This window comes from Salvelinus fontinalis, chromosome 11 (assembly GCF_029448725.1).
Source record: "Salvelinus fontinalis isolate EN_2023a chromosome 11, ASM2944872v1, whole genome shotgun sequence".
NCBI classification, from domain to species: domain Eukaryota; kingdom Metazoa; phylum Chordata; class Actinopteri; order Salmoniformes; family Salmonidae; genus Salvelinus; species Salvelinus fontinalis.
In genome coordinates, this window is record NC_074675.1 from 45,602,478 (window position 1) to 45,621,829 (window position 19,352).

The window sequence follows — 19,352 nt, forward strand, 5'->3', positions numbered from 1 at the left end:
TCTCACAGGGAGCGTGGGAAATGAGATGATTATTTGGACGGAGCACCTCTCTCTCTCTCTGTTGTGCTAGGTTATTGCTTCATATCATGTGAGCACTGTAGCCTGTATACATATAACAGAAAGAAGAGAGCTCTCAGTCTGAGGAGATTGTGAAACGTCTAGCGAGCATTTCTCGATAATGAGACCAGCCGCTTCGCAAGCAAAGGTCAAGAATTCTAGTGGGTGAATTTTAAAGACCGTCAGAAGTCACCCTTTGAACTTTGATGACGTTGATTGCGAGAATGACCGCAATGTAGGCTTAGGTAGGTGTTTTGGGCTGTAGCTTTGGCCATCTAGGCCCTTCCATGGACCTTGTCATTAAACCACATCAAATAGATGCAACAAAGGTGATACAGAGAATTCAACCATCTCAAACCAAAAGCTTCTTGGAACTGTCAGGCTGAGAGGCTTGATAGAATCCTTGATTGTCAAAACACAAGGCCACCGGAATTCACACAGAGGCAAAACCATTATTATCATAATTTTGACAAGTCCGATAATCCCTGTCAGTGGCTTGGCAATATCTTTAATGGTTCAGAGTTTGTTTTTGTTCAACATCCCCTCTTTTTCCATTCGTTCAGATCACCAAAGACCCACTTCCATCTTGGATAATCTCTCTGTACAGCCATGTTACGTTAGGCAAACAGAAAAAGATCAAGGTAGTTTTTTTGTTAGACAAGAGACCCACACCACTTCTGAGAATATGGACCATGGTAGGTCTGTCTTAGTTCTACACCCAATTTCAAGGTTTTCGGTCACACCAAACACTAAGTAGGCCAAATGATCACTGTTTCAGTCCATCACCTCCATCTTCCTCATTAAGAGGCAAGCCAGCAGCTGGGAGAATCCTGGGTCTGACGGGAATAAAATCTGTTGGGAAGTGAGCTGGCAACCGGAGGGTGGCTGGTATAAAATCCTTGATGCCATTGCCTTGCCTGACGTTGTGCCCTTTAGCATGGCACTTAACCCCTCACAGCAACTGCTCCATGAGCGCCCAGTATGGCAGCCCCCCTGCCCTAACCTCTCCAACCTGTATGTTTGTCTATTGGAGAGGTTGGGATAAAGCAGAAGTCACATTTGAGTTGGACTTTGTGTACAATTGACAAGTAAAGTCATCTTAATCTTAACTTGTTCCCACACATTCCCCTCCACTCTCATTCTCCACTGTTCTGACTGAGCAGACATCAACGAATCCACTGGACTGGAAAACATCCCTTTTGAGTAAAACATTTTTTTTTTTGATTGTAGAGTTTGTAGGCTATATGGAGCAACACAACCAACACAGTCCCTCTTTGTGCTGTAAAGATATTATCTCTGCACTACCTCCTACCTCTTGTTTTTAATTTCTTCTCTGAAGCTTTGTCCCAGACCTGCCTATACTTGTCTCTCTGTTGTGGCACTGAGCAATATCCAGTTGTTTGGGGAAAGGGAGGTCTGTGTTCGCTCCCGATGGCTTTCAAAAGACACGATCTGTTCCTATAGAGAGTGCAAGGGCATGGTTTCTTCAGTGTTTCACCCATCATTTTAAAGTGTACAGGAGAACCACCCCTTTAATCAAATCAAATGATATTGGTCACATACCATACACATATTTGTCAGATGTTGTTACGGGTTTAGCGAAATGCTTTAAGGTTTCAAGGAAAGGTAGCGAGGCGCACAAGTTGGCGGCCATTGAAGGAACATTGCGGTGTTCGAGCTTCTAAAAATAATCACAAACCATTGATCCACAATGAAGTTCCTGCTATTAGGTGAAGTAGGTAGTTTAGAGATGTGGTCTTAAGGGCAGATATTCAGAAGAATGCAGAAGGTTCTGGTGCAAAGGTGTCCAATTTTTATTTCTAGGGTTCAATAGTGAGAGCCGGCGAAGACGCCTAACAGCAGGAACAACCCCATCTAGTAGTTAGAACCTGGTAATACCTGGATGTAGGATGGGACATAAACCTAACGACTTCCATGATTAATTTCTCTGAACAGGGGGAAAGAATCATCACCAAATTCACTGAATACATTACATAGGATGGAGAATCAATACTCTGAACCGCATTGCTATACTACTTGTTAGACATAGAAACCTGATACTATATTTTGTTGGGGTGGAATGGGCGTAGGGTGTCTGTGGGCTGCTTTTGACTTTCTTTGGTTTCCTCATGTCTTATTCATTGTTAGAAAAAAGTTTGGTTCAAATCTGATGTTAGATAATATAATTATTGAATATAATATGAATTCTACAAATTAAAATGGACAATTTGGGCACAATCGTTTAATTTCTCAAGGATCAAAATCTATTTCAACAAAATCATTTTGCAGGAATGCTTATTTGATATGTTTCTAACTACAGAAATTATTTCAGAACAATCTGATATGGTGGGTGTCATTTAAAGACTTTTAAAGTTAATTAAAATACTTTTTTTAGTGCACTGTTGCAACGATAGAGCTGTGTTTAGGGTGACAGACACTATTTATAGCTGTAGAGATTTGAAAGGAGAAGAGCCTGTAGCTTTGTGCTGTAGTTACACATCAGTGAAGCGTACTGATTGAACAGGACCATTGAAGAAAGTGCACACAGAAGACGGCCTTGAATGCAGGCCAAAGGCCATCACTGGAAAGTAGATGCAGAGAGACACGCACACAAGAGTGAGTGTTTACACAGGGCTGGATTAAGAAATCATAAGCCCCGGGGATTTTAAAAACGCATTTCATGCAATTCTACCTCGTTTACATGGCAAAAGACATTAGCTTTATCTTTTTTAATAACACAAAAATGACCTAAATGAGTGGCTACTCTGACACTGAGAAACGGAGCTCAATCTGGCTACTAAATACAATTTTCAGTGGCACATTGACTCACCTAATGCTGATGAAGCCATAGGTTACTCACGGTGATGGCCGACGCGCTCGTCGTGGCAATAGCCCATCTCAAGATGAGCTACTTTGAAAAACAGTCCTGCTGTTAGCTACAAATTGGGAGTTTTTTTTAATTTGCAAAAGGCAAACCGACAGCTGCAACTATAGAAATATAATCTATGGATGGCAGTTCCCATTCAAGTCAGGAATGGCATCCAATGCTAGTGTACCCATGAGTTTAACAGTCAGATTGCCAGGGTCAGAGGTTACAAAACCCATCTATGGATTACATGTCTATGGCCAAAATGCAACAAACTGTAGCCTTTATTTGGTGCACATACTGCCAAAATTGCAGCCATCTGGACTTTAGGCATACCGGTACCTGCCAAAATAAAGTTTTAAACAAGGGACACTTTAGTAAATAAGGGATACAAATTAATATGGTGTGGGGTGCATTTTCCTAGTATGGTTTAGGTCCACTTGTAGAATCTATGCCAAGGCGCACTGAAGCTGTTCTGGCAGCTCGTGTTGGCACAGCACCATTTTATTTTTACAGTATATATTTCCTTAATATTGTAAAAAAAAAAATATATATATATATATATATATATATATATATATATATATATATTTATATTTATTTATTTATTTATTTATTTATTTATTTATATAAATATATATATATATATATATATATATATATATATATATATATATATATATATATATATATAAATAAATAAATAAATAAATATATATATATATATATATATATATATATATATATATATATAAATATATATTTTTTTTTATATATATATATATATACACACACACACACACACACACACACACACACACACACACACACACACACACACACACACACACACTACCAGTCAAATTTTTGGACACACCTACACATTCCAGGGTTTTTCTTTATTTTTATTATTTTCTACATTGCAGAATGGTAGTGAAGACATCAAAACTATGAAATTACACATATGGAATTATGAAGTAACCAAAAAAGTGTTAAACAAATCAAAATATGTTTTATATTTTAGATTCTTCAAAGTAGCCACGCTTTGCACACTCTTGGAATTCTCTCAACCATCTTCACCTGGAATGCTTTTCAAACAGTCTTGAAGGAGTGCCCACATATGCTGAGCACTTGTTGGCTGATTGTGGAGGTCAGGTCATCTGATGCAGCACTCCATCACTCTGCTTCACGGTCAAATAGCCCTTATTCAGCCTGGAGGTGTGTAGGGTCATTGTCCTGTTGAAAAACAAATGATACTGGGACTAAGCGCAAACCAGATGGGATGGCGTATCGCTGCAGAATGCTGTGGTAGCTATGCTGGTTAAGTGTGCCTTGAATTCGAAAATAAATGATCTACAGTGTCACTAGCAAAGCACCGCACTCCATCACACCTCCTCCATGCTTCACGGTGGGAACCATACATGCGGAGATCATCCGTTCACCTACTATGCGTCTCACAAAGACACGGCTGTTGGAACCAAAAATCTCAAATTTGGACTCATCAGACCAAAGGGCAGATTTCCACCGCTCTAATGTCCATTGCTCTTGTTTCTTGGCCCTATGCAGGTCTCTTCTTCTTATTGGTGTCCTTTAGTAGTGGTTTCTTTGCAGCAATTCAACCATGAAGGCCTGATTCCCGCAGTTTCCTCTGAAAAGTTGTTGTTGAGATGTGTCTGTTACTTGAACTCTGTAGCATTTATTTGGGCTGCAATTTCTGAGGCTGGTAACTCTAATGAACTCCTCCTCTGCAGCAGAGGTAACTCTGGGTATTCCTTTCCTGTGGCGTTCCTCATTAGAGCCAGTTTCATTATGTTTTCTGCGACTGCACTTGAAGAAACTTTCAATCCCTACCTTGTCACAAGACAACTGATTGGCTCAAATGCATTAAGAAGGAAAGAAATTCCACAAATTAACTTTGAACAAGGCACACCTGTAATTGACATGCATTCCAGGTGACTACCTCATAAAGTTGGTTGAGAAAATGCCAAGAGTGTGCAAAGCTGGCATCAAGGTGAAGGGTGGCTACTTTGAAGATTCTCAAATATAAATATATAAAATAACACTTTTGTTTAGTTACTACATGATTCCATGTGTGGAATTTCATAATTTTGATGTCTTCACTATTTTTCTACAATGTAGAAAATGGTAAAAAATAAAGAAAAACTCTTGAATGAGTAGGTGTGTCCAAACTTTTGACTGGTACTGTATATAATTAAGTGTCTTAAATATAATTAAAAATGTAGATATATAATTATTTTTTGCTGCCTCTTGGGCCCCGGAGCTTCACCCGGTAAGCCCCTGCATTAACAAGACACACACACCTCAACATCAGTCAGTCATTGACACATTGTCCCTCAGATGCACACAATCAGTCATAAACACATTGGCACACATACAGTATATTTAGACACTATAACTGCCATAAAAAAATCTCACAAGTATCAAACACTGCAAGCACCCAGCTATTATCTAATCAATGCAACATTGACACTATCCCACCCCTGGTTAGCACTATCCCACCCCTATCTACTATCCCACCCCTGGTTAGCACTATCCCACCCCTATCTACTATCCCACCCCTGGTTAGCACTAGCCCACCCTATCTACCCTCCCACCCCTGGTTAGCACTATCCCACCCCTATCTACTATCCCACCCCTATTGGCTTAAAAAGCCAAATCGAACACAATATTTGCCAATTAATTTCCAGGAATATTGCGTCTGTCTGTGTGGTGCGTTTGTCAATCACTCAGTGTGTAGCCAGTTGATGTGATAACCGTCTTGTGGGTTGACAGAAATACTTTCCCCAAAACCTTAAATGTTAACTGCGAAGTAGACTTACCTGGCAGAAGTAAATCATTAGTAAATCTATTATTTGTTATTTGCAAACTTTGCCATGAAATGATCAGCAGCAGTACAGAACCATCGCTAGACCGGCACATTAGACCACATTCCTCACTCGCTAGATTCACAGTTAAAGGGCCAGAATGGCAATTAAAGGGGAATTACACCCCCCCCATAAAATCACATTTGTTCGTTTTCTTCCAGACCTAAAAAAAAAAAATGGTATTCAGATGTGGTTTAAGCATTGACATGGACTCAGAACATCCAATTTATTTAATTGTTTCTCTATAAACAATTGTAATTTTGTGAGTGAAAAACTAAAAAAATCTAAATCCAGCAAAAATACAACTGAGAAAACAACATAATTTGAGGAAAATATGGAACCGTTTTCAAAATAAAAAATACACTGCTCAAAAAAATAAAGGGAACACTTAAACAACACAATGTAACTCCAAGTCAATCACACTTCTGTGAAATCAAACTGTCCACTTAGGAAGCAACACTGATTGACAATAAATTTCACATGCTGTTGTGCAAATGGAATAGACAAAAGGTGGAAATTATAGGCAATTAGCAAGACACCCCCAATAAAGGAGTGATTCTGCAGGTGGTGACCACAGACCACTTCTCAGTTCCTATGCTTCCTGGCTGATGTTTTGGTCACTTTTGAATGCTGGCGGTGCTTTCACCCTAGTGGTAGCATGAGACGGAGTCTACAACCCACACAAGTGGCTCAGGTAGTGCAGCTCATCCAGGATGGCACATCAATGCGAGCTGTGGCAAGAAGGTTTGTTGTGTCTGTCAGCGTAGTGTCCACAGCATGGAGGCGCTACCAGGAGACAGGCCAGTACATCAGGAGACGTGGAGGAGGCCGTAGGAGGGCAACAACCCAGCAGCAGGACCGCTACCTCCGACTTTGTGCAATGAGGAGCACTGCCAGAGCCCTGCAAAATGACCTCCAGCAGGCCACAAATGTGCATGTGTCTGCTCAAACGGTCAGAAACAGACTCCATGAGGGCGGTATGAGGGCCCGTTAGTTGTTTATCAACCATCATTCTACCAGGTATACTGACGGAAAACATAGTGCACTAAGGACCCGGGAACAGTCGCAAAGGAGAAGAGAAGAATGTGCCTATTTGAAGGCTATCATTTTTTTTAAGGAGCTCTCATGCTAGAAAATGTTTAAATACCCTGGTTTAAATAGATCTTGGATCAACACTTTTTTTTAAAGTAGCTCTCATGCTAGAAAATGTTGAAATAAATCTTGGATCAACACTTTTTCCCCCCAGAGTGGACAAGCATCTGACACAGCTGTGCACCACCAGTGTGTTTTCACTCCGGGCCCCTAGCGCCCCAACGCAGCGCACTGAAAACATCCCCTGTGTTATTCTCCCCTCACAGACACTTGCAGTCTCTCGCTACTCACACACATCAACATTCCCAAGTTCACTGAGGGGAATTATGAGGGCAATTTGGACATTTAGCCCACAGTGGTGGCATGTGAGGTATTCAGTCCAGGAAATAGAAATTTTGAACTTGAAAAACTCCTAAAATGCATAGTGACTTGTATTATCTGTAACAGGGGTTGCTGCGTCAATAGACTTGCTTTGCCAGTCACAGGTATGTAGGTGGAGACTACAGTGTCAAGCAATACTAGGCTAAAGAGTGCTGATCTAGGATCAGGTCCTATTTGTCCATGTCATCTTATTCATTATGATCTAACTCTGAGACGCTGTATGAAGACGAGCCCTGATATGGACATTAGAAAGAGAATCCTAAGGAATGTTATGTAAATTGATGTACAGTATTCTGAAAGTATTCACAACCCTTTACTTTTTCCACATTTTGTTGTGTTACAGACTTAATTTTAAATGAATTAAATGTAGATTTCGTGTCACTGGCCTACACAAAATTTTCCATAATTTCAAAGTAGAATATATTTTTTTAAAGAAATGTTTACATATTAATTGAAAATGAAAAGCTGAAATGCCTTGAGTCAATAAGTACTGTATTTAACCCTTGAAGTTATGGAAATCCGAAGTAAGTTCAGGAGTAAAACTTTGCTTAATAAGTTGCATAGACTCACTGTGGGCAATAATAGTGTTTAACATGATATTTGAATGACTACAGAATCTCTGTACCTCACACATACAATTATCTGTAAGGTCCATCAGTCGAAGAGTGAATTTCAAACACAGATTCAACCACAAAGACCAGGGAGGTTTTCCAATGCCTCGCAAAGATGGGTAAAAAAAGCAAGTGGTGGTGAAGTTATTAGTTAAACTTTGGATGGTGTATCAATTCACCCAGTCACTATAAAGATACAGGTGTCCTTCCTAACTCAGTTGCCGGTGAGGTAGGAAACCACTCAGGGATTTCACCATGAATTCCATGGTGACTTTAAAACAATTACAGAGTTTAATGGCTGTGATAGGAGAAAACTGAGGATGGATCAACAACATTGTAGTTACTCCACAATACTAAACTAAATGACAGAGTAAAAAGAAGGAAGCTTGTACAGAATAAAAATATTCTGCAATAAGGCACTAAAGTAAAACTGCAAAAAAATTGGCAAAGAAATTAAATGTATGTCCTGAATACAAAGCGTTATGTTTGGGGCAAACACAACGCATCACTGAGTACCACTTTTCATATTTTCAAGCATGGTGGTGGATGCATCATGTTATGGGTATGCTTGTCATTGGCAAGGACTAGGGAGTTATTTGGGGGGGATACAAATAAACGGAATAGAGCTAAGTGCAGGCAAAATCCTAGAGGAAAACTTGGTTCAGTCTGCTTTCCAACAGACACTGGGAGACAAATTCACCTTTCAGCAGGACAGTAACCTATAACACAAGGCCAAATATACACTGGAATTGCTTACCAAGACAATATTGAAGGTTCCCGAGTGGCCTAGTTACAGTTCTGACTGAATTCGGCTTGAGAATCCATGGCAAGACTTGAAAATTGCTCTCTAGCAATGATCAACAACCAACTTGACAGAGCTTAAAGAATAATGTGCAAATATTGTACGATCCAGGTGTGGAAATACTTTCTCTTAGAGACAACCAGAAAGACTCACAGCTGTAATCGCTGCCAAAGGTGATTCTAACATGTATTGACTCAGGGATGTAAATACTTATGTACAGGAGATATTTCTGTACTTTATAGTTAATACATTTTCAAACATTTCTAAAAATATGTTTTCACTTTGTAATAGTTAATTTTTTTAAATCCATTTTGAATTCAGTCTGTAGAATAAAAAATGTGGAATAAGTCTAGGGGTATGAATCCTTTCTGAAAGCACTGTGATGGTTAGAGATAGGGCTTCACAGTTATGGCCAGTTAGTCATTGAAAATAAAGTGGTTTGTTCAGTAGGTCATGGGATGAGTAGGAAGAGACGGAACCCGTAAATTCAAATCAATAACTACTCTGCATTTTAAAATTGCAAACAAACTATGCTCTATTTGTGGCTTTAAATCCAACTAGGAAGAGACGCTGGTCTTGTAGCTAGAAACAGGTTGAAATGCTAAATGTAACCACAAATCAATTTAATAAATTACCTTGCTATTACTTAATTCCAATCTTCTATATTAATTCTCCAACCAATCAAGTTTTTTTCTACAAATACCTTTGTCACAAAGTGCATAGTTTCGCTTACTGTCCGTGTTAGGAGAGACAACAAAGTTCAAAACCCCCAACTATAGCACAGCCGACACAGAGAGTGGCAAGGAAAAACTCCCTCAGTCTTGATTGGAACAAACCTGTACTTATCCTTTTGCTGACATTGGCATATCTTCAATGCCAGTGTGTTGCTGCCTGACAGGCATCACCTGTGATGGGGTGGTGGTACCAGGCTCTGTGGAGGAGTTCAACCAGGGCAAGGCTCCAGTGTGTTTCCATTGGCACAGTGTCTGACTGGCTGTGATAAGAGTTCACTAGGCCCAGGCACCCCCCCCCCCCTCCCTTTATTTTGGAAATGCCGGCAGGCTGCATCCGGAGATCCCAGGCTCTGATTGGGTTGGGTGGGTGGGGTGGGGGGGGGGGGGGGGAAGCAGGATGGTAAAGGGGATGGTGGAGCAGGTAGGAGTTGGCACGGGATTCCCTTTTACACACTGGGTAACTCTGGCTTTGATACACACGCATGCACGTACACCATAGACACACACACACACACAATCCCCCTACACACACACTTGACTAATGTTCCAGAATAATAATATGCTGTATAGAGCAGAGAGCTTTAGGATGACGGCCCGAACAACAGAACTCCAGGGGACGAGAGGGGACAACGAGGCACTGTAAGGTCTCACCACACAGGATGTGAGAGGATTCCAAAACCCAGGAAATCGTTGAGAATCTTTTTCCAGGTTTAGGCTAACATTTTGGTTTCTCTCACTAGCTTGGTTTTTCATCTTTTCTACAGTGATCCTAAGGCAGTTGTCATGTAGATAGAGAATTCTCACCACTGGCTTGTGAAATGCTAAAGGATCAGGCTGATATTTGGCTAGAAACATTTGACACATTTTCCTGTATTATGTTTCCATCTCTGTACCTGAGCATGTGTATATGCAGTTGTATTAGAGTTGAGGGATACTTATCATACTTCTACATTTCCGTTTGGCTCTGTCAGTTGAAACTTATTTATCTGTTGCAGTGCTGTTCTACACGACTGTGCAAACATTGGAGAGTGTTTAGTCAGCCAAACCTTGATTAGTTAGGTAGGCCAACGCACGACATGGGACCAATGCATTGTACTATGTTTTAAAAAGGGGTAGTTTAAAAAAAAAAGGAAGTGACTGCCCACTTACCACCAGCTACGCCTGACACAACCTCCTGATTGACCCCTTGGCGACCCCCACATTCTGGATTTCCCAGGATACCAGAGAGGAGGAGGTGAAGTGATATGGTTGACTCTGCCCCAAAAGTGTTTTGTGCGAGCATATAGCCTTGAGTAGACCGAGTGGGGAATATTTTATATAGGAGTTTTGCTTGTTGTTCACATACGTGTCTGCCCTCTCGTTGGCCAGAAGGTTTCCGACTCCTCCCGCCTGCCTTCCGCCTTTGCGGACATTTTTTCCTATTGTTAGAGCAGACAGTCCAATATCTTGTCAATATATAGATCATCTTTGAGGATACTCAGCGAATGGAGGTTAAACTTCAACAACTGGCAGACATTTTGGCTCCAGTAGTTTGTGTTAGCTAGCGCTGGTTAATAGGTGAGTTATCTCAGGCCCCTGGTGCATTACATGATGCAGAGATAATCATTAATAACTCTCTCAGATAGCGTTGTTAGCTTCACTGTGATTTGGACATGTATCTCTGTCTCTCTCTATCTTCTGTCTCTCTTCTGTCTCGGTCTCTGTTTCTGTGTCTCTCTTTTCTGTCTCTGTCTCCCTCCCTCTCCCTCAGAGTTTGAGGTTGCCAGACTGTCTGTCAGCCTATGGCTCCATCCCTCAGGGGACAAAGCTCTCGTTCTTCCCGGGGAAAGCCCCCACCCCTGCCGGAATTCTCCCTCGCCTACGGACAGAGAGCAGATCCGGCCCAAACCCACAGGAGGGGAGGGCAGAGGGAGAGAGAGAGCGAGAGAGAGAGGGAGATATGGGGATATGGGGAGAAATTAACAGTAGAGACAGATGACCACTTTATGAATTACTGATCAGTGTCATGCTACTAATTAATTTAGTCAAGTTGTCAACACAGGTGAGGCCTTATTCCGTAACGTTGCAAAAAGAACAACCAATATCTGTGTGTAAGTACAAGCTACATTTATTGGAATGCCTCTGGAGAATGCAAACGTGTGTTCTCTGATAAGCTGCTGAGAAAGTGAAATAGGCCCACGGCCCTTCCTTGGTTGTGGTGCATATCAGTACTCACTCACTCACTCACTCACCCACACTCATGAGATGTAATGTTTTTTTAGTTTGAGTTTATTTCACCTTTATTTAACCAGGTAAGCTAGTTGAGAACAAGTTCTCATTTACAACTGCGACCTGGCCAAGATAAAGCAAAGCAGTGTGACAGAAACAACAACACAGTTACACATGGAATAAACAAACGTAAAGTCAATAACACAATAGGAAAAAGTCTATATACAGTGTGTGCAAATGGCGTGAGGAGGTAAGGCAATAAATAGGCCATAGTAGCAAGTAATTACAATTTAGCAAATTAACACTGGAGTGATAGATGTGCAGATGATGATGTGCAAGTAGAAATACTGGTGTGCAATAGAGCAGAAAAGTAAATAAAAACAATATGGGGTTGAGGTAGGTAGATTGGATGGGCTATGTACAGCTGCAGCGATCGGTTAGCTGCTCAGATGGCTGATGATTAAAGTTAGTGAGGGAAATACAAGTCTCCAGCTTCAGCTATTTTTGCAATTCGTTCCAGTCATTGGCATCAGAGAATTGGAAGGAAATGCGGCCAAAGGGGTTTTGGCTTTGGGGATGAACAGTGAGATATACCTGCTGGAGCGCGTGCTACGGGTGGGTGTTGTTATCGGGACCAGTGAGCTGAGATAAGGCGGAGCTTTACCTAGCAAAGACTTATAGATGACCTGGAGCCAGTGAGTCTGGTGACGAATATGTAGCGAGAGCCAGGCAATTAGAGCATACAGGTCGCAGTGGTGGGTGGTATAAGGCACTTTGGTAACAAAACGGATGGCACTGTGATAGACTACATCCAGTTTGCTGAGTAGTGTTGGAGGCGATTTTGTAAATGACATCGTCGAGGATCGGTAGGATAGTGAGTTTTACTAGGGTATGTTTGGCGGTGTGAGTGAAGGAGGCTTTGTTGTGAAATAGAAAGCCGATTCTACATTTATTTTTAGATTGGAGATGTTTAATATGAGTCTGGCAGGAGAGTTTACAGTCTAGCCAGACACTTAGCTATTTGTAGTTGTCCACATATTCTAATTCAGAACTGTCCAGAGTAGTGATGCTAGTCGGGCGTGCGGGTAGCGAATGGTTGAAAAGCATGCATTTAGTTTTACTTGCGTTTAAGAGCAGTTGGAGGCCACGGAAGAAGTGTTGTGTGTCATTGACGCTTGTTTGGAGGCTTGTTAACACAGTGTTCAAAGAAGGGCCAGATGTATACAGAATGGTGTCGTTTGCGTTGAGGTGGATCAGGGAATCACCCGCAGCAAGAGCGACATCGTTGATATATACAGAGAAAAGAGTTGGCCCGAGAATTGAACCCTGTGGTACCCCCATAGAGACTGCCAGAGGTCTGGACAACAGGCCCTCCGATTTGACACACTGAACTCTGTCTGAGAAGTAGTTGGTGAACCAGGCGAGGCAGACATTTGAGAAACTAAGGCTGTTGAGTCTGCCGATAAAAATATGGTGATTGACAGAGTCGAAAGCCTTGGCCAGGTCGATGTACTGTGCAGCAGTCTTCAACCTTTTATCGATGGCGGTTATGATATCGTTTAGTACCTTGAGCGTGGCTGAGGTGCACCCGTGACCAGCTCGGAAACCGGATTGCACAGCAGAGAACGTACGATTGGATTCGAAATGGTCAGTGATTTGTTTAACTTGGCTTTCAAAGACTTTAAAAAGGCAGGGCAGGATGGATATAGGTCTATAACAGCTTGGGTCTAGAGCACAGGTGTCAAACTCATTCCACGGAGGGCCGAGTGTCTGCGGGTTTTCGTTCCTCCCTTGTACTTGATTGATGAATTAACATCACTAATTAGTTAGGAACTCCCCACACCTGGTTGTCTAGGGCTTTATTGAAAGGAAAAACCAAAAACCTGCAGACACAAGGCCCTCCGTGGAATGAGTTTGACACCCCTGGTCTAGAGTGTCACCCCCTTTGAAGAGGGGGATGACAGCGGCAGCTTTCCAATCTTTAGGGATCTCGGACGATACGAAAGAGAGGTTGAACAGACTGGTAATAGGGGTTGCAACAATGGCAGCGGATAATTTTAGAAAGAGAGAGTCCAGATTGCCTAGCCCAGCTGATTTGTACGGGTCCAGGTTTGGCAGCTCTTTCAGAACATCTGCTATCTGGATTTGGGTGAAGGAGAAGGAGAAGCTGGGGAGGCTTGGGCAAGTAGCTGCGGGGGGTGAGGAGGAGTGCTGGGAGGAGGTGGTCTTGTTCTCCATGGACTTTACAGTGTCCCAGACCTTTTTGGAGTTAGCGCTACAGGATGCAACTTTCTGTTTGAAAAAGCTAGCCTTTGGTTTCCTGACTGACTGCATGTATTGGTTCCTGACTTCCCTGAACAGTTGCATATCGAGGGGACTGTTCGATGCTACTGTAGTTCGCCACAGGATGTTTTTGTGCTGGTCGACGGCAGTCAGGTCTGGAGTGAACCATGGGAAATAGCACAAGGTTTACTACCCTGTAACACGTTAAATAGCTTGAGTTCCCCTAGATAAGGCATTAGGAAACCTTTCTTCCCGCAATGCAACAGAGCAGAAGGTCTTGTTTCCTATATAGGTATCTATTGTATACCGAGCCAGTAAATACATTTCTAGGTTGCTCCTGAGAGAGTCATTCCAGTAAGTGACTACCTACTCTGTTTTCTGAACAACAAACTATACCAAACAGAGTCCTGTTGCCATGGGGATGGAGCAGCCGTCTTTCGGGCGTCTGTTTGGTTGCCCTGCCTGTGTCAGGGGGTTGATTGTTTGGAGCTGGGAAGAGAGGCAGGTGCCAGCTCTAGGTGTTGTACTGCCATATGTCCTTGTTCCCTTTATTCACGATGACAAGCAGTGACCAGTTAACTACAACTGTTAAGATAACGTTACATAGGCCTACTACCTTCGGCATAACGGTTATGGTAACGTTACATAGGCCTACTACCTTCTGCGTAACGGTTATGGTAACATTACACAGGCCTACTACCTTCTGCATAACGGTTATGGTAACGTTACATAGGCCTACTACCTTCTGCATAACGGTTATGGTAACGTTACATAGGCCTATTATCTTCTGCGTAACGGTTATGGTAACGTTACATAGGCCTACTACCTTCTGCATAACGGTTATGGTAACGTTACATAGGCCTATTATCTTCTGCATAACGGTCATGGTAACGTTACATAGGCCTATTACCTTCTGCATAACGGTTATGGTAATGTTACATAGGCCTATTACCTTCTGCATAACGGTTATGGTAACGTTACATAGGCCTATTACCTTCTGCATAACGGTTATGGTAACGTTACATAGGCCTATTACCTTCTCATAACGGTCATGGTAACGTTACATAGGCCTATTACCTTCTGCATAACGGTCATGGTAACGTTACATAGGCCTACTACCTTCTGCGTAACGGTTATGGTAACATTACATAGGCCTATTACCTTCTCATAACGGTTATGTAATGTTACATAGGCCTACTACCTTCTGCGTAACGGTTATGTAATGTTACATAGGCCTGCTACCTTCTACATAACGGTTATGGTAATGTTAGCTAGAAGGCCATAGACTTCTAGTCTGCTACATCAGTTGGTGAACCTTGAACCCTGAGATATGTCATGCTATAGAAGTCAGTGGTCACACAGTTCACTGGTTATTGTTGTAGCAGCCAATGATATTGAGTGGAGAACACCATGGTCACGTGGTGCGTTGGGCCAAAGAGGGTCTGAATTAAGGCTGCACTCTGCCTCATCACAGGCAGTGGAGGAAGACTATTGAGCATGCTGACATTGCTAAAAGGCTTTGTCTGTGTGTGTGTGTCTGTACATCTTAACAGTTTTCTTTCAGTTACTGAAAGTCACGACCCTGGCAGACACCTCTGGGTGTCCTATTGGTCGATAACAATCAACCTTCTCTCATAGGAGCGACCGATTTGTGTCATTCACCCAAATATCCCACAGTCCTCTCTGGCTGTATCAATCATGAGAGCAACCTGACCCCTGTTAACCCCAGTTTCTAATAATAGGATTTGTCTTAATGTGCACGATGAAGCGCAATGGTGAAATAGGTCCTCTGTTTTGAGGAAGGGCCAAAGCCGATTGGTCTTATTGGCATCACTTCCTGAAGATGAGTTCTTGTTTTCTCATACTTTCTCATGCTTTCTCTTGTCTCTCTGCACCAGACATACATTGAGTGTACAAAACGCATCTTTCCATTGTTTCGGCACCTAAGTATTGTGATAATATTGTATCGTGAGGTCCCTGCTAATTCCCAGCCCTACTTGCGTCCAGGGCCCATAGGGCTACTGGTCAAAACTAGTACATTATGTAGGGAATAGGCTGGCAATTGGGATGCAGCCCTTGTTTTGAAATGTGCACAACACAGGCTCCTGAGTGGTGCAGCGGTCTAAGGCACTGCATCTCAGTGATAGAGGAATCACTACAGACCCTGGTTCGATTCCAGGCTGTATTACAACCGGAATCCCATAGGGATGCGTACAATTGGCACAGTGTTATCCTGTGTAGGCCGTCATTATAAATAAGAATGAGTTCTTAACTGACTTGCCTAGTTAAATAAAGGTTAAATAAAAAAATACAATAAAATAGCGACATTTGATGGATGGAATGGAGACTCGTTTTATTGTTGTTTACATTTCGCTTACAAGGCCTTTTTTCCAAGACAAGGACTCATCATGCAGCTAACAACGTTGACAAAGAAAATTCTCCTGTCTAAAGTGTCCTCTCTAATGTCTCATATCTACCCAATTTGGTTTGTTTTTCTCTAGTTACCTGATAACCTACGATTCTAAGACAATGGTTTTACTGTAAATCCTCTGAATGAGAGGAAGTCTGACGCACATAAATGAGAAAAACGATATGATTCTTGGAAAGACAAAATAGAGGCCAAGCGGGACGGAGGGCACTTGTCTGGTTCTCGTCACACAATTTAATGCCATCGGCTCTCAACTGTGTCTATGCTCAGTTTTTAGATAGTCCTCCTAAGGTATCTATTTCTGTGTTTACAATATGCATGTTTATTTGACACTGCGTGTGTTGTTCCCATGTGCATACACCTGTGTGTTCCGCTGTTCTCTCCATCTTTCTAGTAGTTGAAGTGTGTGTGTGTGTGCACGCCAGAGCGAGCACTGTGTGAGGGTGCAAAGGTTACTGTTCATTGTGAGAGCTGAGCCTTTTCACGATACCCCCACCCCAGACTCTTGTGATGCATTCCTTTGTGACGTCAAACAAGGCACGCCCGCTGGGCTGCCAGGCAGATGTCTACAGAGGGAGGGACCCAGAGTGTGTTTGTGGGTGAAACAGAGAGAGAGACACAGAAAGAAAACATGCACTTATACTCTGAAATAAACTGAAAGTGTCTGGAAATAGCACAAGGCTTACTTCCCTGTAACACGTTAAATTCTTCCATAATGCCGACTTTCTCTGTCTGGACGTTGGGTTCCTGTCATTAACCCTGAAGATGCCCATTTGTTCAGTGAAGGGGGAGGGCATGGGGTTGGTCAAATCCTACCGCATGTTTGGCTTATTTCCAGAGCTTCAACCTCTTCATCTCACACCAGAGAGAGCATATCCACACCAGAGAGAGCATATCCACACCAGAGAGAGCATAGCATATTTTAACCATGCAGGTCCCGTTTTGGATGTGCATATCACCCATCATAGTCTGCATTGTTTTAATATTATATTCCCACAGGGAGAAATGATGGTGCCTGTAAGTGTGACATGTCTATTTAAAACAAGTTGCTGGTTTGTTTTGTTTAGAATTATTTGTTCTATTTTTTGGCCTTATCAATAATTAATTTAATCTTGCTTATTGACCAGGTTCGGCATGTCCTCGCTCAGCCATAGTGTTATTTACAGTCGGCCTAGCCTCTATATCAGTGTGAATGGTATTGAAGCCATACAATTCCTTTAGAACAATGTGGACTGCAAATGGGTTCAAGTTAACATATAAAGCCTACATTTTATTTAGTTCCTGTAAGCCATTTAACAAACTATAATGGACTAACATTGGAATTAGAGTTGATTCCAAGGCAATACATAAAATACCGTAAATACTCAATCTGAAGCAACCACATATTTTGCCATGGAGCACGTTTTGATTGGCCAGTGAGGGGCCAAACCTCGACACACCCACAACTTGTTTATTCATAAAAACACAGCCCTTTCACGGCAACGCCAGCAAGTGTGCCAATTATTGTGATAGTGAAAATAGCCAAATATTACTGACTCACCCCCTGAATCTGTAGCGTTTCCTCCTGCGCCTAAATATGTCATTGTATTAGGTTTGTTAAAATAGAGCCATATGTCGTAACGTTGTATCATTAATGTGACGACTGCTGTTTATCGAATAATTAACTTAGTTTATAATTACATGATTAAATTAATGAGTTGATCATTAACTCAGTAACCTGGGGCACCATGGGAAACGTTTGTTTAATGAGTTTCCATTTCCCAAATTAACTCAAAGAATATCAGAATATAGATTTTACAGCAGCCACCAATCAATTAATTTCCTTTACAGTCTCATCCTGAACGTCACATAATTCGTAAATCTGCACAAACCCGGCTCTCACTAAATCATTCCGTACCACACCAATTGAGTTGATTATTTATTTACTAACAAGCTAAATGATATTATACACAAACACAGTCTAAGCTATTGATTAGAACTTAGTACAATAAAACAGGTCCCTAGCGGACCAACACAATATAACACGTGTTACACAAGATGGGGATTAAGAAAGATTGAGAGGGAGCACGAGAGAAAAGCACACTTGGATACATTTGTAAACTATGCTTAGTTTAGCCCTAACACCTTGCCCGGAACTGCCGCTCTAATGGGTCAGAATTATAATGATGTAATTACTTGTTGAAGGTCTCCATTGGGTATCTCTTCGTGGACCAAGTTCCTCTTAGGAGATTTAGCCGGCAACCTTCTACGCCGATGGCGGCACCTTCTTCGTTACCGGGTGAAAGTCTCTGATTGTCCACACGATGTCAGAGTCCTCTCTCTTAGTGGTGTGTTCCCTCGCACTCGTTTTGTGAGAGTGGACTTCTGAGGAGGCTAATCAGCCGTGTCAACGCTCCCAGCTTGGGTAGGAGGGACGTGTAGACAACCGATGATTTGAAGAGAAGAACTGGCTGGTTCTTCTTGAATTCCCTTTTTTTAGATACAGTAATCAACCGTAGCCTTGATTGTTTAGAGGTTCCTTTGCCCTCTTCCTCGTGTTGCATTTGTGGGGTTGCGACTATCTTAGATCACGCTGCAGCTGTGGTCCGTTTTAGTGTGATATGTAAATTAACTCATGTTTTATACCCCAGGGTAGAAAGGGGCGTTTCCGTCTTTATGACTATTATACGTTGTCTGGAATGTATCTAGTTACGAGGCAAGGTATCAGGATTTTACTTTGACCTAGTTTAGACAACTAAATTCACAGTTCATCTTTACAAAAACATTATCTTTGATCTGGATATTTTCTGCACAACGCACAGTATGTAACAGTATGTAAACATCATGTACATATTATGAAAACTCTTCAAGTTACAATGTTTTCTTTATAACGTCCTCATTTAACTTTTAATAACATAGTAAAAACAACATTCATTTTCATATTCCATCTATCGTTGTTACCACCATTTCAGCTGATGAAATATATTGTCCCAAAGTCCTTTTATTACATGTTATCGTTCTGAGGT

General features: G+C 41.8%; 1 protein-coding gene across 1 annotated transcript in view; it reads left to right on the forward strand.

The window, feature by feature from the left end:
• The window catches only part of LOC129865838 (mitogen-activated protein kinase kinase kinase 11-like), a 45,624-nt gene that overhangs the window by 2,435 nt on the left and 23,837 nt on the right, over nucleotides 1-19,352 (forward strand). The gene's annotated exons all lie outside the window — the stretch shown is intronic.